Source organism: Fukomys damarensis, unplaced genomic scaffold (genome assembly GCF_012274545.1).
Source record: "Fukomys damarensis isolate Sample0158 unplaced genomic scaffold, DMR_v1.0_HiC HiC_scaffold_23, whole genome shotgun sequence".
NCBI classification, from domain to species: domain Eukaryota; kingdom Metazoa; phylum Chordata; class Mammalia; order Rodentia; family Bathyergidae; genus Fukomys; species Fukomys damarensis.
This window is the reverse complement of record NW_022900935.1, coordinates 2,976,308-3,003,154: the sequence shown is the minus strand read 5'-3', so window position 1 is coordinate 3,003,154 and position 26,847 is coordinate 2,976,308. Positions and strand designations below refer to the sequence as shown.

Sequence of the window (26,847 nt, the reverse complement as noted above, 5' to 3'; positions counted from 1 at the left end):
GTCTTCGGTGGTCTCTGCTCTCCTGATTAGGCCCAGGAGGCTTCACAGAGGCAAAGACTCTGCCTCGGGCTGGGATTGGCATGGGGGAGGTCCTTGGGGAGTGAGTCCGTGGTCAGCTGTTAATCAGCCGGGATGAGGACGCAACTGGCCAGCTGCAACATGGGGCTGCAGGAGGGCAGTGGAGACTGCTGTTTCCTGGCCCCAGAGTTCTCCCAGCGAGCAGAACTCAGTCTGCTGATCCCTCTGGCTCCCTTCACCCGCTCTCCCTGGGTGGGAAAGGGGACAGGTCAGCGTGGCGGAGAGCTTGAGAGCCCAGAGGTCAGCACCAGATCCTGCCCTGCCATCTACTATGTCTATGCTCTTGGGCAAGTTCTTAACCTTTCTGTGCCTCGGTTTCCTCTCTGGAAAGTGGGAGTGATTTATGTACTGACCTCAGTGGGTCATTTTGAAACCTGCTGAGTTCACTAAAGTGCTTAGGCTGGTGTCTGCCGTGGTGAGTGGTTGCCACTGTTACTTTCGTCCCTCCCGAATGTTTCACCTGGCTGGACTCCCCTGTGTGTCTCCCCGCCTTCCCTGGCCACCCTCTCCAGGCCGAGGCAGGACACTTTCCCCTGGCCTGCTGTAGCCTGTCTTGCAAATGCTCGTCCCGTGTCCCGCTCTGAACCTCTAACCTTTCAGGGCTGAGGCTGAGTTAGGCTCGTGTGGCTGGCCGATGTGGTACCCAGCCTGGGACCTGGGCTAGCAGAGGTGCCAGGAAAGGAGTGGAGGATCCCGCGGCCCAGCCTGTGTGAGGCCAGACGCCACGACAGTGCGGAAGCCAAGACTGCCTAGAGTGGAGGGGACCCTGGGCGTCACCTGGGCCCATCTGCCTGCAGCGCCCTGGAGGAGCTGGACGGAGCATCTCCCTCCTCCCAGGATGCGTGGGAGTGGGCTGTGCCGGTGGGACTGGGCTGTGTGCCAACGCTTGGGCTGCTGTTCAGGTAGTGGGACTGCGTCCAAACCTGGCCCACCCGGGTGTCTTCCTCGTGAACAAATGACGTCTGCCTTTCGAAGTCCTGGGGCAGGAGAGGTGCCTTCCATCTACCCGGAGAGGCTGTGTGGCCCAGTGCTGAGAAGCCGGCTGCAGAGCCGGGGCCTGGGGTTCGGCTTTGTTACCTCCCAGTGGCCCCGTTTCTTCGACTGAAAAATGGACCCAATAATAGCACGTGTGTCCTGGGAGTTTGTAAGAATTAAAAAGTTAATATTAGCAAAGCTCTGGCCTGGTGCTTGGTGTCCTGCGATCATTCCATGAGTGTGGCAATTATTATCGCTGGTCGTCATCCTGCGTTTCTTGTGGTGGCCTCAGGAGCCAGAGCGCCACATCACGATGACTCCTTCGCCCCTTCCTCCCCACGCCTGAGGTCTGGCCGATTTGCTGCAGGGCCCTTGGGGGAGGGCACTCATGTCGCGAATTTGTAGATGCACCGGCCCGCCGAACTTGATGCTGGCTTCGTGCCGGCTCCATGCCTGTCCCTTTCTGCTGAGATTTTGTGTGCGGATGTCTGTCCCTCTCACTGGAGGCAAGACCTTGAGGGCCGGCAGGGCGCTCACTGAGGGTGTGGCCGGTGTGCCGTGGGCCACTGCCTTCTCTCTCTGCTTGAATGCGGTGATATTTGCAGGTCTGAGTCCCAAGTCCATGGCCCTTCCACGAGGCCCTACTGGTCCAGGGCAGCAGGCGGGTGGCAAGGATGGGCCTGTGTTTGGACAAATGCGTTTGGTGCATGGGACTCTGAGGCTAGAAAGGGGACTGGGCTGCACTTTGCCAGCCTCTCAGTCCAAGGCTTGAATGTGTTGACCATGTGGCTGTTCCCAGACTCCCATGACGCATCTGGCTCTCGAGGGTGCTGTGGCACAGTGTCTTGGTTATTCCTCTAGAGCTGTCACCATCTTTTTCCTCTGGCAGCAGAACTTCCTGGCCTGTCCACTGCTGGCTGAGATGGAAGGGAAATTCTGGTCCCTGTGCTCCACCTTTGGCATAGTCCTGGGGGCATTTTATGCCCGATCACTGGCTGCCATCTCCTGATCCTCATGTCAAGGTCAAAGAACTGCAGGTGCCACAACCTGTGCCCTGTGACAGTGACCTAACTCCAGATGTCTCTCCTCCGGACTCCTGAGGAAGCGCCCAGGAAGGCCTGAGACAACGGGGCTCCCAAAGGCTTCAGCAGCTGTAGGTGGGATTCTGTGACTTGTATCTGAAACATTCTCATCAGACACAGAAGCTGAATGGGGAGGGGGGAGCTGGGAAGGCGGCACGAGAAGCGGGGGGCACCCGTGTCTGTCGGGGAATGAGCAGGACACTTTGTGGACTTAGCCGCTTAACCGATGAGCATCCCAGTAAAGCAAGGTTTCCTGTGAGGCCGAAGAGGGATGCGGGTTCTTCTGACCCCACTGTCCCCTTGCCAGCCACAGGAGAAGAGCCCTGGGGTTGCTCTCTGACAAACACCGAGTGTGGACCGAGGCCCCTGAAGTCTGAAAGCGGAGACCTGGGGAAGGGACTGGCAGGCTGGGCAGGGGGACACTAGATCCGAGCTTCACAAGCAGCGGGGCTGCCTTGGTGTTTGGAGGAGATAAGGGTTGGGGTGAAAGACAGGGTCAGATCCGAGTGGGGAGAAATGTAAGAAGCAGCAGATTTGGAGGTCAGGCCAGGTCAAAACAGAACAGGACAAGGCTGGATGTGGGTAAAGGCAGCCTCAGCAGGCCAACCATGGCCACCTGGCGGGAGTGCAGGCCTTTGGGTCCCACCCACAGCTGCTGAACTGAGACTCAAGGTGGGGCACAGCAAGGTGCCCTCCAGGTGACTGTGATGCCCTCGGAAGCCTGAGACCAACTGGGGCTGCTCAAGACGCTGGTTGGGCACAGTACCTAGGTACCCAGGTGCCGCCTTGGCAGAGTGCCCAGCCTCCGCTGGGGCACAGAGAGCCAGATTTCAACAAGCCACGCCAGGACGGTTGAGAAAGCAGCTGCTAATTTATGGAATGAGGACGTAGGAAGCCCCATACCCTTGCTTTCTTCTGCTTCATAGGGAGCTGAGTCTTGAGTTTTGGGATCGAATTTGAGACAGTGAACGCTGACCCAGCCCCCTAAGAACGGATAGAGTGTGCGTGTGTGTGTATACGTGTGTGTGCGTGCGTGTGCGTGTGTGTATAACGTGTGTATGTGTGCGCGCATGTGTATACATGTGTGTGTGTGCGCATGTGTATACGTGTGTGTGTGTGTGTGCGCGCGCATGTGTGTACTTGTGTGTGTGTGTGTGTGTGTGTGTGCATGCACAGAGGGAGCTGAAGGGACCCCCGGCATCCTCGCACAGCTTGAGGCGGCCCCTAATTGGGATCCATTTCTCTTTCTCCTCAGCTGCTGGCTCAGCTCGTTGGAGAAGCAACACACTGACAGCAGCCGCCGTCCAGGCTGTGTCCCCACTCTGGCCGAGGTGTGGGCTCGATGTGGGGCACCGGTGCCAGCTGGGCAGCCTGCTCGCTGATGGATTAAACTGGAAGGGACATCCTTATTGAGAGCTGGCTTCCTGAGCCTGCCAGCTCCAGAGTTTCAGAAAACCCATGTCACAGCTCTGGCACAGGGCTCTCCCGGGAGCTCATTTAGCAATGGTGTGCTTGGAACAGACCATTCTCCTAAATGCTAACTGTTCTGGATGCCCATTTCCCTAAGTGGGGTCCTCCCATCGGAGGGATGAGGGATCAGCTCCATTTAAGGAGCAGAAGTCTCCAATTAGTCTCCTTCTCTCTGCCTTCATTTATATTGCGTGAGTCGGGGGGCAGAGCCATCTTCCTGGTTGGTCAGCCTCTGTTCCTCCCCTCCATCCTCACCCTTGTTTGCTCCAATCCAGGCTCCCCGGCATCTTTCTCCTCTGGCCTGCCTCCCCATCACCATGGTGACCGCATCAGCACCAACCCCAGGGACTGTGCTGATGCCTCCTGCATGGTGTCCTGTGTCTTGTCTCCAAAGCTGATTTCTTCCTTAGGTGCAGTAAGCATACTGACAGTGGCCCACGCAGATATTTCAATTTCTTCTATCCTTAAAAAAGCAAACTTTTAGGTGTTTTAACATATAAGATTAATACTTTTGCCTCTAGTTTTTATAGAGAAAAGGGCCCATTTTATAGATGAAAGTGCCCAGGGCCCATGAAAGTCACCGTGTGACTTTGCTTCCCTTCTCCCCACCCATCTTTTGCTTGTTGTTAAGACTGAAAAAGACAAGTCTGGCCACACCCCTTGTAGTGTGATGGGCCAAACGTCCCGCTGTGACCTGGCAGTGGGCTAAGGGCTGGATGGGCAGGAAACCACCGAGGATGGAGAGCTGCCCAACCTACTCTCCCAGTGGGGTGCTGCACCCCACTCAGCTGCCTGTGGCACTCTGGCGTTTCTATTCCATAAAGAAGTGGTGGCATCATGTGGGTGCCGAAGTCTCCAGGCCCTGGGCAGCTGGCATCTGTGGGCAACTTCTGCTGCTGCTGCTGTTGCTGGCCGCTCGCAGGAGCAATGGCTGTTCAGGGCCCAGTGGTCTGTTGTAGCCGCCACTGGCAAGGTTGACCTCACACTGGCACATTACAAAGGGGGAACGAGAAGAGAAAAGGTCCCTGTACCGGAAGGCAGACCCACCTTACTCTGTTTGAAGTGTTGTGGAATTATTTCTCACCCTGGATGCGTAGCACGTAGAGGCCAGGAGGGCCGGACAGTGGAGGACACTGCTGACCTTAAGTCCTCGGTGCCTGCAGGGTGGAGTGTACCATCCTCGGCCTGGCTCCCCTGTTCCTCCAACAGCTGGCTCTGGCCGCTTTTCCAGCCCACCTTTCTGCTCAGCCACTTATCAGGCCCGAATATGTGTGCTGCTGCAGGCTTCCGAAGGTCTTAGTCCATTCCTTGTTGCTGTAACTGACTTCTGCAGACTGGGTAATTTATGAGGAAAACAGATTTATTCAGCGCATGGTTCTGAAAGCTGGGAAGTTCAAGATCAGAGGTGGCCGACTCTGGAGAGGGACTGCAGGGCCCCGAGCTGGAACCGGGCATCACACAGTGGGGGGCTGAGCGTCCTAGCTCAGGCTCTGTCCCTCTTCTTACAAAGCCCCAGCCCCAGTAGATTAAGGCTCCACTGACTTGTAGGCTCATTTAACTTTACCCCGCCCCACCAAGTCACATTTACAAATATCACAGTCAGACTCAGTTCTCCACCCTTGCAGTGGGGATCAGATTCCAACGTGAATGTTGGGGACCTTCAAACCACAGCCCCCGGCGTCTGCACCTGTTCCTCTCCTTGCAGTGCCTCCTCCCACCCTCCTCCTGGTCCATGGAGGGCAACTTCTTCCCGGCCCTCAAAACTCCATGGAGGCTCTGCCTCCTGAAGAAGGCTCTCTGGATTCTCTTCACTCTTACTCCAAGACACAGATGAGAGAGTGTTAAGAAAAAAAGTAAATTTGTTCTAGCTCTTCATTTTCTTCCTCCACCTCTGTGAAGGAGAGGACGGTTTTATTTATTTTTTGCTAGGAAACCAAAGGAAAAGGAAGGAAGAGAGGGAGGGAGGAAGAGACTTCCATCTACTTACATTTGTTTGTTTGTATTTTGAGACAGAGTCTTGCTAGCTGGTTCAAGCTGGCCTTGAACTAATGGTGATCCTCCTGCCTCAGCCTCCGAAGTGCTGGTATTACAGGCATGTGCCACCATGCCCAGCTTACTTGCTCTTTTGAATTCCTGAATGTTGACATTTGTTTTACTTGATTCACACCCTTTTGTAAAATAAGAAAAATTTAAAATTACTAATAACAATGAGGTTTATCATTTATTGGGGATCAAAACCAGGGTCTTTGCACTGAACTACATCCTCAGGCCTTTTAAATTTTTAATTTTGAAACAGAATTTGCCTAAGGTGCCCAGGTGGACTTGAATGTATGAACCTCCAGCCTCAGTCTCCTCAAGTGCTGGGATTATAGGCATGTACCAATGTACCCAGCTTGTTCCTATACTCTTGCAATGTTTTCTCTAAACATGTTGTTGTATTTTAACTATTTTGTGATGGTTTTAGATAAAGACATTTTAGTGTTTGATGTAGTTAATATTTTTTCCTCCTGTAATTTGTATCTTTTGCTAGTTGCCTAGGAAATTGTTTCCCAACTCCATGTATTAAAGATATTCAACTAACTTTTCTTATCATAGCTTTAAAGTTCTGTTCTGATGTATTGGGAATTTCTTTGTATGTGGTGTGAGGTAGGGATCCAATTAAAAATCTGCCTTCTAGGGCTGGGGATTTAGCTCAGTGGTTCTGCTACCTGCCTTGCAAGTACAAAGTCCTGAGTTCAATCCCCAGTACTCCCCCGCAAAAAAAATCTGCCTTCTAGAGGTTGCCAGTTGGCTCACACTCTCGAATAAACATCCTCTTTTCAAACGACGCAGAACACCCCCTCTGACATAGCCGAGTACTCATAAATAAAGGGAACTATTTCTGGGCTTTCTGGCCTGTCCCACTGACAGATCGATCTATCTTGCGCGTGTCTCCTGTTATTTCAACTTCGCATGGCTTTGTTTTCAGTGTTGGGGACCGAACCCAGGGCCCTATGCGTGCCAGGCAAGGGCACTGCCTTCCCACTGCTTCAGTTTTTATTCCCAGCTGAGAAATTTCTTTCTCCTTGTTCTTTTATCTTGGCTCTTTTTTGCCCTTAGCCACTATTGATGGATGTTGGAATCAGGTTGTCAAGTTCCATGAAAGCCTCCATTGGGATTTGGATTGGAATTGCAATGAATTTATAGATTAATTTTGAGCAACGCTGACATCTGTATGATACTGAGCTCTTCCAAGCATGAATACGTTATATTTCTCCATTTTTGAAGGTATTCTCTTATGTCCTTCAGTAACTTTTCATAATTTTCTTCATAAAGGTCTCTCGCATCCTTCATTGGATTTGTTCTCAAGGAACTTACAGTTTTTCTTGCTTTTATGTCTAGAAACTTTCTTTCCGTTATATGTTCTAACTGATTATCTTGGGCAGATAAGAACACTAGAAACGTCGGTTCACTGTCTGGAAACTTCATCTGATGGCCTTGCTCCTTCTAATTGTAGATTATCTTGGATTTTCCACGTAAACAACCATACCACCTAGCAGCAATGAAATCCTTGTTTCATTTAAAAAATTCTTTATCTGAGATGTTTTTCTTGTTTTATAATACTAGCTAAATCTCTACTACAATGCTAAATTATAGCAGGTATGCTTATTTTGTTTTTTTACTTTAATTTTATTTTGATTGTTTCATGAATATTACATATGATAGTTACTTTAAATTGGCTTGTTTGTTTGTTTTGGCAATAGTAAGGATTGAACCCAGGACCTTTTCACTAACTATATTTTCAGTCCTTTAAAAATTTTTTTTAAATTTCGAAAGAGGTTCTTAAAACTAAGTTACCTAGGTTGGGCTTGTACTTACAAACCTCTTGCCTCAATGTGCAAGAGTGTTAGGTTTATAGGCCTGCATGTGGCTGTAATTTAGTTGCTTGATAGCTATTTTCTTTTTAAAAAAATGTTCTGGGCCAGGGATTTAGCTCAGCAGAGGCACTGCCTGTCTCTCAAGCTGCAAGATCCTGAGTTTGATCCCTGGTACCAAGAGGGAAAAAAAGAAAGAAGAAAAGAAAGAGAGAGAGAGAGAGAGAGAAAGGGAAGAAAGTAGTGTCATTTACTTATAGTGTACTGTGTGTATGTGTTTATAACATCTTATTGTGAGACAAAATTCAGGTACCATAAAATTCACATACCATTTAAAAGTACATAACTCAGTGGTTTATGGTTATATTCAAAGAACTGTGTGACTGTCGCTATTGTTTAATTTTAGGACATTTTCCTTACCCTAAGAAGAAACTTCAATCACCCTCTCTCTCCGTCCCTTGACGATCACTCCTCCCTTCCCTTCCTCTCCTCTTCCCCCTCCTCTTCCTCTGCTCCCCCCTTCCCTCCCCTCCTCTCTCCCCTCTGCCCTGCAATGATCCATTATGGAGATTTTTTCCCTATGGGTGGAATCATTCCACATGTGTGGTTTCTTGTGTCTGGCTTCTTTCACTTCCGTAACACTTGTAAATTTTATCCGTGTTACGGCACATAGCCGTATTTCACTCCTTTCTATTGCTGAATAATACTTAATGTCACGGATATATTATATTTTGTTTATCCATTCACATCTTGATAGATATTTGGGGCTGTTTCCACTTTTTGGATGTTGCGATAATGCTGCTCTGAGCATTTGTCTGCTGGTCTCTGTGGGAACATGTTTTCAGTTATCTTGCTATGCACCTCAAGTGGGATTTGTGGCTTGTATGGTAGCTTTGTGTCAACTGCCAAACTGATGTCTAAAGTGGGCTATACCATTTTGTAGTCTCAGCAGCGTGTCTGAGGGCTCTCCCACTTCTGCATCTTTGCCAGTCATTGTTATTTTATAGCCTAACAGGTGTAGGGTGGTGTCTCATTTGTGGTCTTGGTTGCTTTTCTCTACTGACTAATAACATCGAGTATCTTTTCATGTACTTATTAGTTTCCTATATCTCCTTTGGAGAAAGGTCTGTTTAAACATTTTTCTCATTTAAGAAAACTTGGGTGTTTTTTTTTTTATTGTGGAATACTAGGAGTTACTTAGTCTAGATTGGAATCCCTTATCAGCTATATAACTTGCAAATATTTTCTCCTACTTCATGGATTGTGTTTTTGTTTTCCTATCTTTGTGTTTTAGGTGCAATATCTAATAAATCATTGCTAGTTCAAGTTTATGTGTTCTTCTAAGAGGCATAGTTTTAGATGTTACATTTAGGCTTTTGATGAATTTTGAGTTGATTTTGTATATGGTGTTCTATAGCATGGGTCTGGAGTGACTCTCAAATGCTTATGTGTTAAAAGCTTGGTCCCTAACTCATAGCACTACTAGGGGCTGGACGAACCTTTAGGAGTTGGAGCCTCCTGGGAGGCCCAACTAGGGCCTTTAGACCATTGGAGGGGGCTCTTTTTCTCTTTTACTCCCTGGCCATGAACTAACTTGTTTTGCTCCACCATGTACCCCTGCTATGCTGTGCTGACTCGCTACAGGCTAAAAAGCAAGACTGACTCATTGATCATTGTTGACTCGACCTTCCAAAGCTGTCAGCCAGAAGAACCCCTTTCTATTATAAGTTGTTTATCTCAGTTATTTGTTATAATAATGGAAAGTTGACATGGTGTAAATCCAAGTTCATTATTCTACACATGGATACCCAGCTCCATTTATTGGAAAAAAAAAACCTACCCCACAGAATTGTCTTGTCAGAAACCAATTGAGTATAGATGCTTATTTATGTAGCTTGAAATATATCCCATTGCCTTATATCTCAATTCTCACATCAGTATCACAGGTTCGTGATCACCATAGCCTTGTAGAATCTGTTGTAATTGGGAGGGGAGAGTCTTCCAAATGTTTTCTTTGTCAAGGTTGTTTTGACTGTTTTGTATTCCTTATTTTTCCATACAAATTCTAGGATTAGCCTTTTACTTCTGACAAAACGGCAGCTAACATTTTGATAAAATTTCCTTTGAATCTATGGATCATTTTAGAGTATTACTATTTTAACAATTTTGTTGTTATTTCATATATATGCAGTGGTACCTTGGTTCACAAATCCTTCTCACAAACAACTCAGTTCACAAACAGAAGTGTTTGGCAATTTTTTTTTTTTTTTTGTATCAGGGAATGATCTCAGGACCTTTTGCATGCAAGGCAGGCATGGTGCCACTGAGCTAAATTCCCAGTTCTGGCAAAATTTTACTTCCATTCATGAACTCTGCATTAGGCAATGAACACACCAGTGGCCATTTTCCCACATGAACATGAATGAGGCCATCTTCCCTAGAATCATGGAATGAATTAAATTCATCAGCCAAGATCCCACTGTATATTATTTTTCTCAGCAGTTGTCCTGGGTATCACAATTAACATCTTAAATTAAATCAATGTAGTTCATGTCAATACCAGTTTTAGCATAGTAAATGACTTATGAACCAGTTCTGTTCTGGAGAATGTTCATACATGGGATTCATCCATAAGTCTGGCAAAGTGAGTCTTACATTGTATTTTCACTTTTGTTTCCATGGCTGTTGCTTACCACTTCCCAGCAGCCACCTCCACATCACCACTGCTTTTCCTCTTGCTTCTGGACATCCCAGATTCCGACTGAGCCCAGCCCTGCTGTGGACTTGTAGAAACCAAAGTAACTCCATTTTAAGACAGAAAGCCATCACATTAAATGTGACTCCTAGATGAACTCAAGCAGGAATTTGCTTGTCGAGATAAAGGCAAGGCCAGATAGCTGGGAAGAGAAACCATAAACTTGCAGAGAAGAAAGACAGGAGGTTCTGTATAGATAAGGGGAGCACACTGACCTCTCCCTGAACTAGCCCCCTCCCCAGTCTGAAATAGTTTTCTTCCCACTTTCCCAAGTGCCCCAGCAACACCCAATAGGAATAAGAGGTAGAAGGTAACACCAATGAAAAAGAGAGGATTTCAAGCCTCCCAAACCCTATAAAATTATGCCTTAGAAGGGGGTTGGGGCTCTCGTTTCTGATCCGCTTAGTCGGTGAGGTACGAGAGTCCAGGCTCGAGCTTGCAATAAACTCCTCATGCGCATTTACAGCGGACTCTACTCCTTGGTGGTCTTTGGGGACTTCGCGATCTGGGCACAACAGACTCACTACCACACTGTACAGTGAGCACCCAGTGGCACAACTGTGATGGTGTCTGGCAGGCACATGAACTTCTTCCACTATTCACTCACATCTACAAAATGTTTGCAATGCAACATCCATTCGTATCTGTGAAAGTTTGCAACCTGAATGTTTGTAAGTTGGGGATTTACCGAAAGTTTGCTCCACATACTTTTGTTTCCTCCACTTGCTTTTGTGCTGTTTTACCATACAAATCACATCTTTATAAATTAAAATATCTTCAACACAATTTAAAATTATTGGTATATGCAGTTGACTTTTAAATCACAAAGGAAAGGAAAAATGTTATAAAAATATTTTATACCATTTAAGGTTTCCTCATGCAGTTACTTTTACCTAGCTTCTCTGTTTTTCATGTAAACTTGTTACTCTGTAGTGTCTTTTCATTTCAGCCTGGAATTTGAATACCCCACCCCACCCCACTACCTTCTGGTCTGCATGGTTTCTGAAGGGAAATCAGCTGTCAGTCTTGTGGAGGATCCCTTGTATGTGATAAGTCACTCCTCTCTTGCTGCTTTGGAAGGCAGCTGTGCTAATCACTATACCACCAGAGCCTCCAGCTCTTTGGCTGCTTTTAAGATCCTCTGTTTGTCTTCCTTACTTAAAATTTTACTGTCGTGTCTTATTTTTTCTCCTTTGAGCTTATCTTCCTGAAAGTTGCCAAGTTTCTTAGATGTATTGATTATTGTGTCTTAGGAAAAATTTCTATTTGGGAAGATTTCCTACCATTATTCTTCAATTATTTTTTCTGCACCTTTCTCTCTCTTCTGTTCCTAATACTTTCATTGTTTTTGTTTTGCTATGCTTGATGACATCCCACAGGTCTCAGAGGATCTGTTTAATTATTCTCATTTTCTCCCCTTTCTGATCCATGGACAGGATGATCTCAATTGACTTTTCAGATTTTCTTCTGTCAATCCAAATCTGCTAATGAGTACTTCTAGTAAATTCTTTCTTTTAGCTATAATTTTCACCTTCAGAATTTTTATTTGCTTGTTTTTTAATCATTTCTATATCCTTTTTGGTACTTTCTACTTTATGAAACATGACTCTCTTATTCTTATCTTTAATTCTATGGAACATCTTTGTAAAGCTGATTAAAGCCTTTTTGAGTAAGTCCAATATTGAATATTGATTTCTTTAAGGACAGTTTCCATTGACTATTTCCCTTGTATTGGCTGAGGTTTTTATTTCTTTGTGTGCCTTAAATTCTTTTGTTGAAAAAGGAACATTTTTTTTCAGTATTGGGAACTGGACCGAGGGCATTCACACTGAGCTACACCCCCAGCCCTTTTTTATTTTGAAATGGAGTCTTGCTACATCACTAATATACCCAGTCTGGGCTCAAACTTGCAATCTTCTTGTCTCATCTCCCTGAGGATGCTGGGATGACAGCCACCACACCTGGCTAAAATAAAATGAGCATTTCAAATATTACAATGTGGCCACCATGGACAGTGGATTCCCCACCTCCTCAGTGTTTGTGGTGGTGGTTGTTTTTTTTCCTCATGTTTAGTTATTTTGTGGCTTTTCTGGACTAATTATTTAAATTGGTATTTCCTGTCATGTGGAGCCACTGAAGTTTGCTTGTTTATCCTCAAAGTCAGCTAATGATTGGACAAGATTTTCTTAAATGCCTTGAACCAATCCAGGGTTTCAAGGGGTTCTGTACGAGTTTTCAGTGACTTGGCATTCAATATCTATGTTTTTAATCCCCATTTCCTGCTTTTGAAGGGTTTCAAGGTTATACAGAGGTGAGAGCTTAAAACCTTTTCTGTCCTTTTCTCTGTGCATGTGTTACATTCTTAGGAATATGTTGGGTGTTTCCAAAGACTTAGATGGACATCTAATTCCCTACATTTTTTAAAAAAAAGTTTTTGGCCAGCCTTATCAATTGGCCTGTGACATTAAACTTTCCATTATCACCATCATCATCATCATCACCATTGTTGACTTAAAATGCTTTGGGACAGACTTTTTCCAACAAGCAAACTCTGAGTCAGGTCAAATAATGGCAGGTCTTGGGAAATAGGGATTTTTCTGGGAGGCTGTAGACACAAAATAGAATTGGTTCTCTGGAGATAGGACTTTTTGAAGAGCTAAAAAACCAGACTGTCCCCAATGGCTGCTAGGTTATTGATTTTCATAGGTGCTGCTGTAGTCTGCCAGCTTTCAAAGCCAACAGGAAACTGGAGAGAAAAGAATGGATATAGGAAAAATTAAAATGTAACAAAGTTCACTGATTTTAACAAGATTAGTTGTTTCCTTGAATAAGTGCTCTTCAGATGGTCACTAGCTTTTGGCTAATTTATAGAGTTCTAAAAAAGTTGATTTTGATAATTTTTGCCAGTGTCCTTAATTGCTTTAAAGAGGAATTGATTTGGAATTTTTTTTTTTTTTAATTTTTATTTTTCGGTACTGGGGATCGAACCTGGGCCCTTGCACTTGCAAAGCAGGTGGCGGAACCACTGAGCTAAATCCCCAGAAGAACTATTATTTTTTTAAAGTTATAAATGAATATCAGTGCTTTTCAAATGAGTTTCTGCATCTATTGAGGTGAGAAAATAACTATTTTGCTTAAGCAATTGCTATGATAAATTACTTGGTAGGTTTTATGATAATGAAAACCTAGGTGACTTCCTAGGGCAAGTTACTTGACTTCTCTGGGTTGCCAAATGAGGAACACAGGAGTTGATTCTTACTGATTCCAAGTATTAGAAAGGAATTTAGAAAAGCACTGCTATACAGTGAACCCTTGATTCAGTGAGTATTTTCTTTACATTCCAGGGATAAAATCTACTTAGTCATGATGCATTGCTATTTTAAATGAACTGCTGCACTATTGGCTAACATTTAATAGAGAATGTTTACATCTATGGTCATAAATGTGAGATTGGTTTTAAATTTCCTTTCATTTGCTTTCTTGGTCCAGGTTGGTATCAGAGTTATTTGAGCCTTGAATAATAGATTGGGCATTAAAAAGCACACACTGTAGGGCCGGGAATTTGGCTCAGTGGTTCCACAGCCTGCCTTGTAAAGTCAAGGACCGAAGTTCGATCCCCAGTACCACAAAAACAAAACATTAAAAAAGAAAGCACCCACTGTAGGGATGTTATCGAGGGAGAGGGGATAGATGGATCGTGGAGAGAGGAGATAGGGGTGGCAAGTGGAGAGGGATAGTCTAAAGAACTTCCTCCAAGCTGGGAATGGCAAGGATTTGCTGTGGGATCTTAGGTAAGGACCAGAGCCTGCTCTGGCAGTCACCCCAGCAAGATGGCAGGCCTCAGAGTACAACTGCCCCACGCATGAGGTTTCTATGTTCCTGCAAAGCCACTATGTCCACATGTAACATGGAAATGGTGTAGTCACTTGGCTTTCAGGTGTGGCATGGCCTTGAACAAGAGTTCATAACTGGCTACCTTCCCCAATTCCTGGGCTATTATGACCCTGGGACCTTGTCTTGATGCTTGGGAATCATCAGGGAAGTCTCAATAACCCTTGAGATTGCACTTGGTACCTTCTCAGGAGGAAAACTAAGAGAAGTCTAAGTTTTATTGGTAGAAATACAAAAATGTACCATGTCAGGTACCCCATAATGTGGAATCAACTTCATACCCACAGCATAAACTAAGTTTCTGTCTGTGTCAGTCAGCTTCTTATTACTATAACAAACACCTGAGATCATCCAAAAGGAGGAAAGGTTCATTTTGGCTCATAGTTTCAGAGGTTTCGTCCACGGCTGTTTGGTTCTGTTTCCTTTGGGCCTGTGGCAAGGCAGAGAATCGTGGCCGGAGTGACTGGTAGAGAGAGCTACTCTCCTCATGACACCTGGAAAATACAAGAGAGAAGACGGAGTCTGGAGTCCCCATGTCCCCTTAACACACGGGCCTTACGTGACATTCAGATATAAACTATAGCAGAATCTCTGTACTATGGCTTCTCCAGCTTGTTTTCTATTTCTCCGTACCCTTCATAGACTAAGAAATCCCGGACCACTGAAGGCTGGCTCTGTTCTTCTCCGCATCTGCAACTCTAATCAGAGGGCCCAGCATCAATCAAGTCTTCTCTAAGTCCCAGTGGAACTGAACTGAGTGAGATACAGATAAAAGTTCCCAGCGTATTTCTGAGTGGTGCTTTCAAGAAAAAGAATTCTTCAGATCTGAAGAAATGGGCTATATGGAAAATGCTATGGATTTACTTGTTCAGCATGCATTCCAGCAGCCTTCGAGTGTGCCTTCCTGTATTGGGAGAAGCTAGAAAAATACAAGTTAATTTCTCAGCCTCCCTTGAAGCCAGGGCTTCAGATGTGACTTAGGTTTCACCAATCAGAACTTTCAAGGAAAGACTTGGCTGTGGATCTACTTTCAACAGGGAGAGAGGCGGAGCACAAGCCATCCCCTATTTGCTGGCATGGGTCGTAAAGTAATGGTGTGGTTAAGCAGCTTCCTGTCTTATTGGTTCCCTTGGCAACCGTGGAGGAGTGCCACAGAAGGATTGTGGGAGACTTGAGCTTTTCCCTGTGGGCTCAGAGCCTACTTCTCCTGTGGTCCTGCTGGTCTGGTGGCTCCTAATACTTTGGGATGGATCCTCTTCTGCCCTAATTGGTAAGAGTGGCTTCTATTATCCACAACTGAATCTTAACAGATTATAAGTGATGCATTTTTCTGGGAAATGGAAACTTGTGATTGGTTCCTGATCTGATTAAATTCAAAGGTAGTGAGGGCCCAGTTGGCAGAGGATAAGGTCTAGCATCCTTTGTCTGCTAAAGGCCAACAGACTGCTCTAATGACCCATTAAGAGCAAGCACGAAGAATACAACAATGTTGGGTATGTTAACCACCTTTACCAGTACTGTAGAGTTTTAAAGACAGCAATCGATGAGATTAGGGTTCTGCATTATGACTGTAGGTCTCGCGAGAACCGAAGAACATCAATGCCTCTTTAAACATGATTTCTCACCTGCATTAGTCACAAGTAGCATAGCTGGAAATCCATTGCGTTTCTTGTCCCTGAAGGTCGCTGGATGATAATAGAGTTGAAGTCTCACCTCAGTGGTTCTTTTAAGTGAGACCTAGAACAGGCATTGAAGAGTGGGACTGGTAGGAGGTAGGGCAGGGCGAAGCTTTCTGGGAAGTAAGCGGGACCTGCTAATGCCGAGATCCCAGGACAGCGCCACATCATTCCCGGGACCCCGTATGTGGAACTTCTCTCGGGTTCCCGTGAGACGTGGACTGCATGTGGGAGCACGGATGCCGTGAGGCGAGCAACTCCCATCATGACTTCACGGCAGCCACTCTGTGTCTTCCAGACCAGGACGTGCTTTTATTTTTGCCCTTTTTTTCTTTTCCTCTTTTATTTGGCCCAGGTTTGCTCTGCAAAGCCGGTTTTCCCCTTACCCTTTTACCCTTCATTTTTCAAATAAATTTGAGGCATTATTTCTGGGTTGCTGCGTTCAATTCTCTGTTCGAGGAGAGAAGGGTCTGGAATAAGTTTAACTGAGCCAGGACTGAGTCCTGGAATTGAGATTTTTTTCAGTGAAACAAATTAAACCTTTACTCTTTGTAAGCTGATTGCCTCAAGTATTTTTTTTACAATGGTACAAAACTGCCTAACACACAAGGGGATCTTATGTTTCCTCCTGAGCACCCCCACATCTAGTCTGCCTCTAGATCTGTGATTAAAGATAGAGTCAAGTAGCCGGGTGTGGTGGTGCACACCTATAATCCCAGCATTCGGGAGGCTGAGGCAGGAGGATCACTGTGCATTCAAGACCAGCCTGGGCTACATAGTGAGTTTGAGGTCAGTCTCAACTGCATAGTGAAACCCTGTCTGAAAAAAAAAACAAAACCCAAAAAACAAAAAACAAAACAAAACAAAAGATAGATTCAAGCATTTTACATACCCAAATAATGAAAATATTTTGCTAGTTCACATTAGCAGAAAACAAGGAGATGGATGAGTGTGGTCTCTCAAGGCATTAGAATAAGAATGGAAAAACATTTTTTTACCTCCCATTTCTGATTTAATTCTGGATTGATGCGAGGGGGACTCATGAGAGGATCTGGATTTAGTGTGCTAGCATGAGTAGCTGTGAGTTCTTATATCTTCTTGGGAGGTCAGCAGTCTTACAAGATGGCCGCCATGAACCAGCCCTCCCTGAGTTCTTGCCCTCACTACTTCTACTTGGTGTTGGAGTGGGGTGGCCCACTGAATAGCTTTAGCCAAAAGGAGGCAGCGGAATTGGGGGTCAGGAAGCTTTTGCTTTTGTGAGCCTTGAGCAAACAAGTAAGAATCCAACTGTGGGGAGAAAGGCCATCCAAAGATGGCCGCTGCCAGTTCCTCCACACCCTTTGTACCCTGAACATACATTGTGCCTCTTCTCCTGGTAGGTGGCAGCACTCTCCCTTCTTTCTCATGGTGGGATGGCCCTGCATCTGCTTTGACTGACAGCATACAGTAGGTTTGGTATTCTGGGACTTCTCAGGCCAGCTCTGAGGGGAATTGTGAGCTGCTTTCTCCCTTCTGTAACCTTTACTCTTGAAACATACTGCCTTTCTGAACAAGCTGCCCACCTGTGAGAAACCCAAGCCATACAGAGAGGCCACCAACTAACACCTCAGTCAGTGTCCAGCACCCCCGTACCATTGCTGATCAAAAGAGGACCCAGGGCCTGAAGGCCACCTGTGCCTTGCCAACTTTTAGAAATAGAAGAGAAAATATAATGAGGTTGTTTGGAGTGGTGAATGTTGGGGTGGTGCGTCACGCAGCGACAGATACCAGATAACCTGCAGCGAGTTTTGGAATTCTAGCTCTCTGCTGAGCACCTGCCAGCTTCTCGTCTCTCTGTAAATAGATGAAGTGAGCTTTAGATGCCACCGGCCATTGAGGCTGCGTCCTCCATTTCAGATCTTTGTCTCTCGTGTTACTGTGACACAAAGTCCTCTGTGCTGAAAACAGCTCCCTCAGCGTCCTGAGCTTCCTTTCTCCCTCCCCTCCAGAATGCCTTGGAGGCGACATATGTTCCACAGGAAGAACACCTTGGAGAACAGTCAGGTGTTTGTTATAAATGGTGATTGTCATTATTGTGCTTTGTCGTAAGGCGAGGACCATGTGTGAGCCCCACCACCAGCAGTCGCTTTCTACCATGGTGTTGGATTTTCCCACCCCAGGAAACAAGATAACAGAGGGGACTAAATCTCATCACCATCATCTTCATCAACACCACCTGCGGCAGGAGCATCACCATGGTTACAGCGGCCGTCGCGACTGTCACATTGTTACTGTTGTCTTCGTCAAGTGCCATTTCTTGGACATCTCCCCAGTCTAGGCTCTTGACCTGGATTCTCACCATGATTTGTCAGGCTGTGTATGGTCACGAACCGCCTTTTAGGGGGGAGTCCAGGTTAGTCCATTGCTCAAGGTCACACGGAGGTCACCTTTGGTGCTTTGCTTCTGTAGCCCACGTCCTAAAATTGAATGGTACAGAGAAGATGAGTATGGCCCTCACTCAAGGATGATTTGCAAATTCACGAAATATTCCATATTTCTGCTCTCATAGAAGAAGAGAGTATAATGAGGTCACCAAAGTTTAGGAAAGACAAGGGAAAGGTGGATAGACAGAGGTTAGGTAATAGATAACAAAATATCGTTAGATGAGAGGAATTGCTTCTAACGTTCTGTAACACAGTAAGATAACTACAATCCACAAAAATTTACCATTTCAAAATAGCTAGAAAGAAGAGTCTGAAAAAATGATAAATGTTTAGGGAGATGGAAATACCACTTACCATGATTTGACCACTGTATACTTAACATATATCACATTATCCACTGTAACTTTTAAATATATACAAATAGTCTGTGTCAATTAAAAATAAAAATTTGCTGGGAGTGATGGTGCGTGCCTGTATTCTCAGTACTCTGGGAGGCTGAGACATTGCCGGGGCAACTTAGTGACCTGGTGAGATGCTGGGGAATTAGCTAGGTGTGAAGGCCCTAGGTTCAATGCCCACTACCACCAAAAGAAATTTTAAAAATTAAACTTGGCTCATAGGACAGTTAAAATCCAGATAAAAAGGATATTGGTTGCCTTCTACATGTTTCTCCTTTCCCCACCAACCTCAGAGAAATAAGGATTTTTAAGGGGCTCTGGGGTATTTGGGATGCTGACAACATTATCAAGCTGTACTCCAAATGCCGGTGAGGAGAACAGCACTCTTTCGGGGTGGGGGATACCTCCTGGCCTTGAAACTGGAACAATGGGCTGAGTGTGGAGCTGTCATATTCTGAAAGTCCGCGGGCCAGAGCTAAGGGGAAGCCGAGCGTCCCTGCTCATTTGCTCTGTGCAATTGTCTCTCGGAAGTTGGGCAGGCGCTAATTAGACGGCCACTCGGAAAGTTGCTATCTCTGACTGGAAGCCATCCAAATTGCTCGCTTTGTTCTGAAGCTTTGGGAGAGGATGCCCCCTCCCATCTCTCCTTCCACCCTGTCCTCACTTGCCAAACCACAAGGACCACAGATACAGCTAATTGTGTCAGCTTGGCTCGGCCCTGGTTTCCAGATAGCATCTTTCATTAGCCTTAACCTTCCGGCTGCCTGGCTGCCAGACCTGGGGGGGTGTTGGGGATGCGTTGGTTACCCTGGTGACATAGGAAAGTGGTAGAGCGGGAGGCAGAGGACGTGGGCGACACCTCCAGGTGCCTCTAGACGGTGAGCCCTCTTCTGTCCAGAATTCCTGTGCTCTGACAAGGTGGCACGAAGCCCCCTCTGGATGCCAACAGTGAGACTCTCTGAGGGTAACGGGACCCTGAGGTCAGTTTGCTGGCTGTCTCAGTGGTGAGCATTTTAAGGGTGCCTTAAAGACAGTCTTCAAGGTGAGGTTTTGAGGGCACACACGCACACACACACAGGTACACACTCACGCGCACACATGCACACACACACACACACACACACACACACACACTCTGCCTACACAGCCCTAGCAGTTGGAGGCTCTCATTCAATGTGTACAGAACTGAATTTGTACCATTTATGCACCAATGGCCTGGACTAGAGGCCAGGAAATGATGGTTAATCCATATGGTGTGATTAAAAATTACAGCAAATGTTGACATGTTTGAAAGTATCGCAGTAGAAGACACACTGCCCGTAGCACGCGCCCCCGCAAAGACTCTCCCTTGCTTCACACGCGCTTGTCCCATCACTCCTGCTCTCTTCTGAAGCAGTCTCGGAAGTCCTCTTTCTGGAGCGTCTTTAGCTGTGCTGCTGTGGTTGACGATGTCCTGAACTGACTCCAGATGTTTACCTTTCATGGTCATTTTAATTTTTGGAGAAGAGTCAGAATTTCTGTGGTGCCAGATCTGGTGAAAAAGGTGGCTGAGGACACACCGCATGTTTTTTATTTGACAGAAATAGTTGTAAATGTTTTCTTATTTGGGGGAGGTAGCGGGGATCGAACTCCAGTCCTTGTGCTTGCGAGGCAGGCGGCGGAACCACTGAGCTCAATCCCTGGCCCCAGCTGTAAATGTTTTGAATTGCACTTTGGTGAACAGACAGTTTCTAAGTTCACTACCTCCAGGCTCATGCCAAGTTCTGAGCCCAGGAGTCAAGCGAACAGGAATGGAACTATGAATCTGAGAGGGCCTTTGCTTGCTCAATTCTCCACAAAGATGGGGGGGTGGCCTTTTGAGAGGCAGAAGTACTTCACAGGACATACAGAATATACTGTTCCTCAGTCTGCCTGCTATGGCTCCATCTGAGCAAGGGAGCATGGACCTCTGTCTATTCTTTAGCCACAAGATGGTTCTAGTCCCAGCCTGCAGTGGCCAGTGAGCCAGTGACCAAAGAAATTGCAAAAATGCCTTACACTTAAGGTGGACGGGGTCATGCCCACATGGACAGACTAGGAGAGGTTGAGCCTCTTCGCTTTTCTGCCTTCAATTTGCAAAAATCTTTCTTAGTCTTAGTGTGATCAAGGAAGGCCACAAGGAGTGACTGACTGCAAACGTTCTGCTTTTCTTTGCCAAGAACTTTGAAACTATCAGTATCCAGTGTCACTGCCTTCTTTTTGCTTATCGGTCTTTTTGGAGGTACAGAAAACAGACTGAGACCAGCCTATGGGAAGGGAGAGTTGTCACTGAAACATCATTGTAGCACCATAAAATGAGTCTTAGCCTTCATTTACATAGATGATAACGCAAATTATATTGAGGAAAAGATTTAGAAATATGACCAAAATTCCCCTGAACCATTAAAATGTGGGATCTAGTAGTGATCCTTAAAAAATAGTCAGGCCAGGATAGTCAGGCAGATTGTTTTCTACAGACAACAGAAAAAAAAAAAAGTATGTCTTTTTCATTTCTAGCCTAGAAAATGTTGCCGGCATCCCAGCTGGCTGCACTACATAGAAGTCACTTCAGATATGGATTTTTTTTCTACCTCCCACCCTTTGTGAGAACCACTTGCAGCAGAACTGGCGTTCAACAAAGCAGCCTGCCGGACAGGCTTCTGTTCCTTGATTGCATCAGAGAGACGCACGCTCTGTGGGGAGTCCATGGTACACATCGACTCCTGCGCTGAGTGCCAGGGAGAACCCTGGCCTGGCTTTGTCGGATGATATAAACTGGCCGAGACTGGCTAGACGCTGAGAGCCAGGCTGAGGAAGGCTCCTCTCGAAACCAGCTGTGAGACTTGCAGCCCGGTGCCCAGCGTGACCAGCTCATCCTACTCTTCCAGCAGCCAAGTGCACGGAGCCCTCTCACGTGCACACCCGTGCTCAGGGCATCCCACACTCTAGTTCCGTCCCACAGCAGCCTCTTGGTGTGGGTTAAGGTCATCTCCGTCTACACCCAAGGTCAACTTCTCAGGCTCAGAGACTGAGATCACTCATCTGAAGTCACAAAGCTGACGGGTGGAGAAGCCAGGTTTTGAAGCAGACTTTTTCTCACTCCTGAGCCTGTCCTGCTCTGATTATTTTAGGAGGGAAGCATGAGCACAATCGAGGCTCATGAGATCTACGTCTTGCCGAGATTTAACTTTCGACCTATCTTCTGGCCGGGTTTTATGGCAACAGTCAAAGCAGCCAGGCTCCACTCAAGACAGTAGCCGGAGACAAGCCCCAAGGACCAGGTCAGCTTCTGAGCACGGCACCCCTCTTCTAAAGTCTGACCTCCTTCCCTTACTCCAATCACTTCCCATTTTAATCACAGGGAAGCAAGTGCCATTTTCATTCCGGGCGGCTGTACAAAGGAGCAGGTAACTTACTCTGAAGCGGGGGGGTCACACGCAGTAGGGCAGGCTGCTCAGCCGGGACTGGTGGCATTCAGAGGGATGGGGTGGGGACCGGTGTGGCTCGAGCTACAGGTGTATCGGATGTCAGGGACATTACCGTAGCCACACAGGGGCCTGGGCTGTACTCAGAAGGTGGAGGACCATTTGCTAATGCCATAATCTGAAGGGCATGCAAGGAAGGGACCTGCACGTGAGGATTCTCGGCCTCCAAGTCTCCCTGCCATTATTGTTCACGCAGGCAGTCAGAGATGCGGGAAGGACTCGGAGACGCTAACAGTTTGGTGCACCCGTTAAGAGCAGTTATTTTGGTATTTGTTTAATTCAAAGAGAAAGCTGGATTCAGGGGGGCGGTGAGGAAATTCCTGGCAGTGGTACACAGCCTGGCCTCAAATTGGGAAATCTCATCCGACAGACAAAGCCCCATAGCGGACAGAGCTTAGCTCCTTACGAGTCTTTGCAGGGCCCACAGATTTACTTGATGTGCTTCTTACCACTTACCTGCCAACAGAAACAGCTCACTGTGCCGGTTTTAGAACATGGCTGGGTTCTGCCTCTGCCCTCCCACCTGAAACAACCAGAAAGTCAAAGGAGAGGAAGCGATGTTTTCAGGCAGCACAGACCATTGCCTGAGAGGAGGGAAGTAAGAGCAGCAAGGCTCATAGAGTATCTGAAATGGAAAATAAACTGCAACAGGACTAAAAGCAGATTAGACACTACAGGAAAAAAAGCTCAGTGGATTTGAAGACAGAGCAATAGAAATTACCCAAAGCAAAGCACACAGAGAAAAGGACAAGGAAAATGAACACCACTAGTGATCAGTAGCAAGTGCTCTAACAAAAGGGCAATTGGAACCTAGGAGTGAAGGGTTGGGGAACTTTGAAGAAATAGTATCTAGGGCATTTTGAATGTGATGAAGACCATAAATCCACAGATCCAAGCTCAATAAACCTGTCTGTGAAGAAAAAAGCTTAAAGGAAGCTCACATTATGCCATAGCATATTATTTTTAAAAATCAGTGATCAAGAGAAAACCTCAAAAGCAGTCCAGAAAGATGGACACATTACATATCAAAGGAGAAAGATTGGGATAAAAGCATACTTCTCTGCAAAAGCCATGTAATACAGAAGATGATATAGTGACATCTCTAGAGGACCAAGCTTTTAAAAATCTATCAATTTGGGGGCTGGGGATTTAGTTCAGTGTCACTGTGCCTACCTTGAAAGCACAAGGTCCTAAGTTCAATCCCTGGTACTGAAAAAAAAAAAAAAAAACTATCCATTTGTAACTCTATATCCACTGAAAATATTTTCCAAAATATTAAGACAAAAGAAAAATCTTTTTCAGACACATAAACACGTGGGGAACTAATTCCCCTCAGGCTTAAACTGCAAGACAGGTAAAAGCAAGTTTTTCAAGCAGAAGGAAATTGAAATCAGAAAGAAATGTGGATAAATGTCAAGGACTAGAAAGTGTCAGAAAAGGTAAATATGTAGGTAAGTATAAAATCTATTTTTATAAATGTAAAAAAATCACTTAAAATATATTTATCCATTTAAAGGAAAAATAGTAATAATGTATTGTTTGGTTTGTAATGTCTACAGGGGTAAAATGTCTGGCCACACTAGCCTGGAAGGTAAGAGAGAAGGAATCAAAGGCTGTTTATGATTTTAACTCTATGCACGAAATGGCATGGTATTTCTAAATGGAATCAAATTAAAGATCCATATTGTAAACTCTAGAACAGCCACTACACACACACACACACACGCACGAGCACGCACGCACGCACGCACACCCCACTGATAGACAAATGATCTATGGCCAACAAGTCAATAATGGGGATAAAAAGGAATCCTATAAAAAGGTTAATTTAAAAGAAGGCAAGAGGAGATGAATAAGGAATAATAACAGATGAAATGAATACAAAATAAATAGCAAGATGGCCTATTCAAACTCTGCCATGTTGATAATTGTATTAAAAGCCAGAGATTGCCAGTTTGAATAAAAAGAGTACAAGAAACTTACTTTAGATATAAAGACACAAATTAAAAAGTAAAAGAAATAAACATTATATACTATACTAACACTAATCAAAAGAAAGTGGATGGCTATTTTTACTATCAAAGTAGATTTCAGAACAAGGAATATGTTATGCGGTCAACTCATCAAGAGAATATCAAAACCCTACATGTCTATACCACCAATAACAGAGTGTAAAAACACAAAGCAAAAACAGAACTTCAAAGAGAAATACAACACAATCAGAATCTATGATTTGTGTCTAAATTAGGAAAGTAGATGCCGTGAGAATGCACCATCTGAGGCTCCATCACAAAAGGTGCTGTACTTTCTGCCTTGGGAGCCTCCATTTGGTACGATCCCTGCCAACAGCCACCATCATCTGCCCGATTTGAGAATGGACAAGGCTTCCAAGGATTTCAGTCTTCAGCTGTCAAGCCACCCAGCTGATGCTGACAAAAGCAGACTCTTGAGCTGTTGCAGAAGTACGTCGCAGATACATGAGTGACATGAACTTTGTCATCTTTTTTTTTTTTCTTAAATGCTTATTTCTTTGTTGTGTAAAAGAAGCCTCCGGTAGGCCACCCATGGCAGCTTTCCCATTATTGGGGTGGGCAGCTTCTGTTGACCAACACCATGTTTAGTTGCCAGTCGTGGTCCAAGATGGTTTCTTGGGCTCCAAGCATCACACCTCAGTCTAGTAACAGATACTGGGTAGACAGTTGATGATGTCAGTCTCACATTCTAACCTCAAAATTTTGACATGTTTGTATGTCATAAAGTTCTCTAGTTAAAAGTGTACAACTCTTGAGTTTTTGGTATACTTACAGCATTGTGGAACCATTGCCAGTATTAATTCTGGAACCTTTTTATCACCACTAAAGTAAATTCCATACCTATCAGCTGTCTCATCTCATTTCCTGTAGTGTCCTCAGGCCCTGAAAGCCACTCATTTACTTTGTGTATCTATGAATTTGCCTGTTCGGGGCATTTTGCATAAACGGAGTCATAAAAACTTTTATGTCCCGCCCCCTTCATTAGCATACTGATTTCAAGGTTGACCCATGTGGTCACATGTACCAGTACTTCATTGCTTTTTATGGCTTTACTACATTTTGTTTATCCATCGATCGGCTGATGGACATCTGGGTTGTTTCTGCTTTTTGGCTATGATGAGTAACGCTGTTACAAAGATTTTGCACAAGTTTTTGCGTGACCCTGTTTCTAATTCTCTTGGTTAAATACCTCGGGTGTGTACCAACATATCAGAATTGCTGGGTCATATACATATATATATGGCAACTCTAAGTTGTTGAGAAACTTTCAAACCATGTGCTGCAGTGGCCACTATATTTTCCATTCTCATTAGCAGTTTATGAGAGTTCCAGTTTCTCTGCAACCTTGCCAATAAGTGCTCTTTTCCATTCCTAAATTATATCCATCCTAGAGAGTATGAAGCACTATCTTTTGGCTCTGATTTGCATTTCTCTAGTGACTAATTCCACGTATGTATTTATTGGCCATTTGTGTATCTTCCTTGGAGAAATATCCATTCAAACTACTTGGCCCTTTTACAATTGGGTATTTTTTTTTTCTTTTTTACTGTTGTGTTGTAAGAGTTCTTTATATATTATGGACAGCACCCTTAAGAGCATATGATTTGTAAGCATTTTCCCACTGTGGATTGTCTTTTCACTTTCTTTCTTCCTTTATAAAAATTCTTTTTCTTTCTTGGCAGTACTGGAAATTTAACCAAGGGCGTTCATACTGAGCTACATCCCAGCCCTTCTTTAATTCCTTATTTTGAGACAAGATCTTGCTATGTTGCCCCACCTGGACTCAAACTCATCACCGTTTTGCCTCAGCCTCTCCGAAGGCTGGGATTACTGGTGTCTTGGGTAACTGAGGTCACCTTGTGTGGAGTGTTATGTTTTAGATCTAAAACAATCCCTGAGAGTCTCACATGCTCCAAGATGGGGCCTAGGTGCAGATGGAGGCTGGTGGGAAGAGGTAGGTCATTAGAGATGTGACTGGGAGGGTTACATTCTTGTCATTGGCTCTTCCTGTCTCTCTCTCTCTCTCTCTCTCTCTGTTTCTTGACCACACCCTTCCACCTTTCTGGAGTTGGCCATACCCTTGCCCTTTCTGGAGCTGGCTGACTCTGGACTGAAACCACTGAAACGGTGAGCCAAAATAAGCCTCTTCTGCATTAAATTGCAGGTAGTAAGTAATTTGCCATAACAATGATGAATACGGTAGAGTCACAGTCCCTCTCCATGATGACTGGGGCAAGAGGCATGCGCCACAGCTCTCTGTGGGATCAGACTGCAGCTAGACTTTACCCTTCAGGTGTGTGTTGGGGATTGAACCAAGGGCCTCGTGCATCCTAAGCACGCGCTGTACTACTGAGCTGTACTCCTAGCCCCTAGAGTTTCTTCACGCCTCCTTTTGCTCCTCTCCCGCTTCTCTTGCACTCATGCTACTTTCTCCTGAGAACATTTCCTCAGTAAGCCATAGATATTTGCGCTCAGTTCTCAGATTCTGTTTCCAGAAAACCCACCCTCAAGACAGGACACACTCTCAGATCTAGAACTCCAGTTGCCTTTGTATTTTTTGCTGTCGGCCTTCTTTAGTGTTGTAGTCTAAAAGCCATCAGGCTGGGAGAGCTGAAGTAGATGTCTTCATGGGGGCAGGAGTTTGTGGTTGCCTGGCAGCGCGATAGAAGGTGTTGGGTCCTGAGCAGACAGAAGGGGGCGTTTCCGTGG

The 26,847-nt window shown here is 45.4% G+C and overlaps 1 non-coding gene across 1 annotated transcript; it reads left to right on the top strand.

Annotated features, from left to right (window-relative positions):
• The first annotated feature begins 18,212 nt into the window (after positions 1 to 18,212).
• On the top strand, positions 18,213 to 18,319 carry LOC117287394. Its single transcript, XR_004518717.1, has one exon. It is a non-coding gene; the product is annotated as a U6 spliceosomal RNA (small nuclear RNA).
• The last annotated feature ends 8,528 nt before the right edge of the window (positions 18,320 to 26,847 follow it).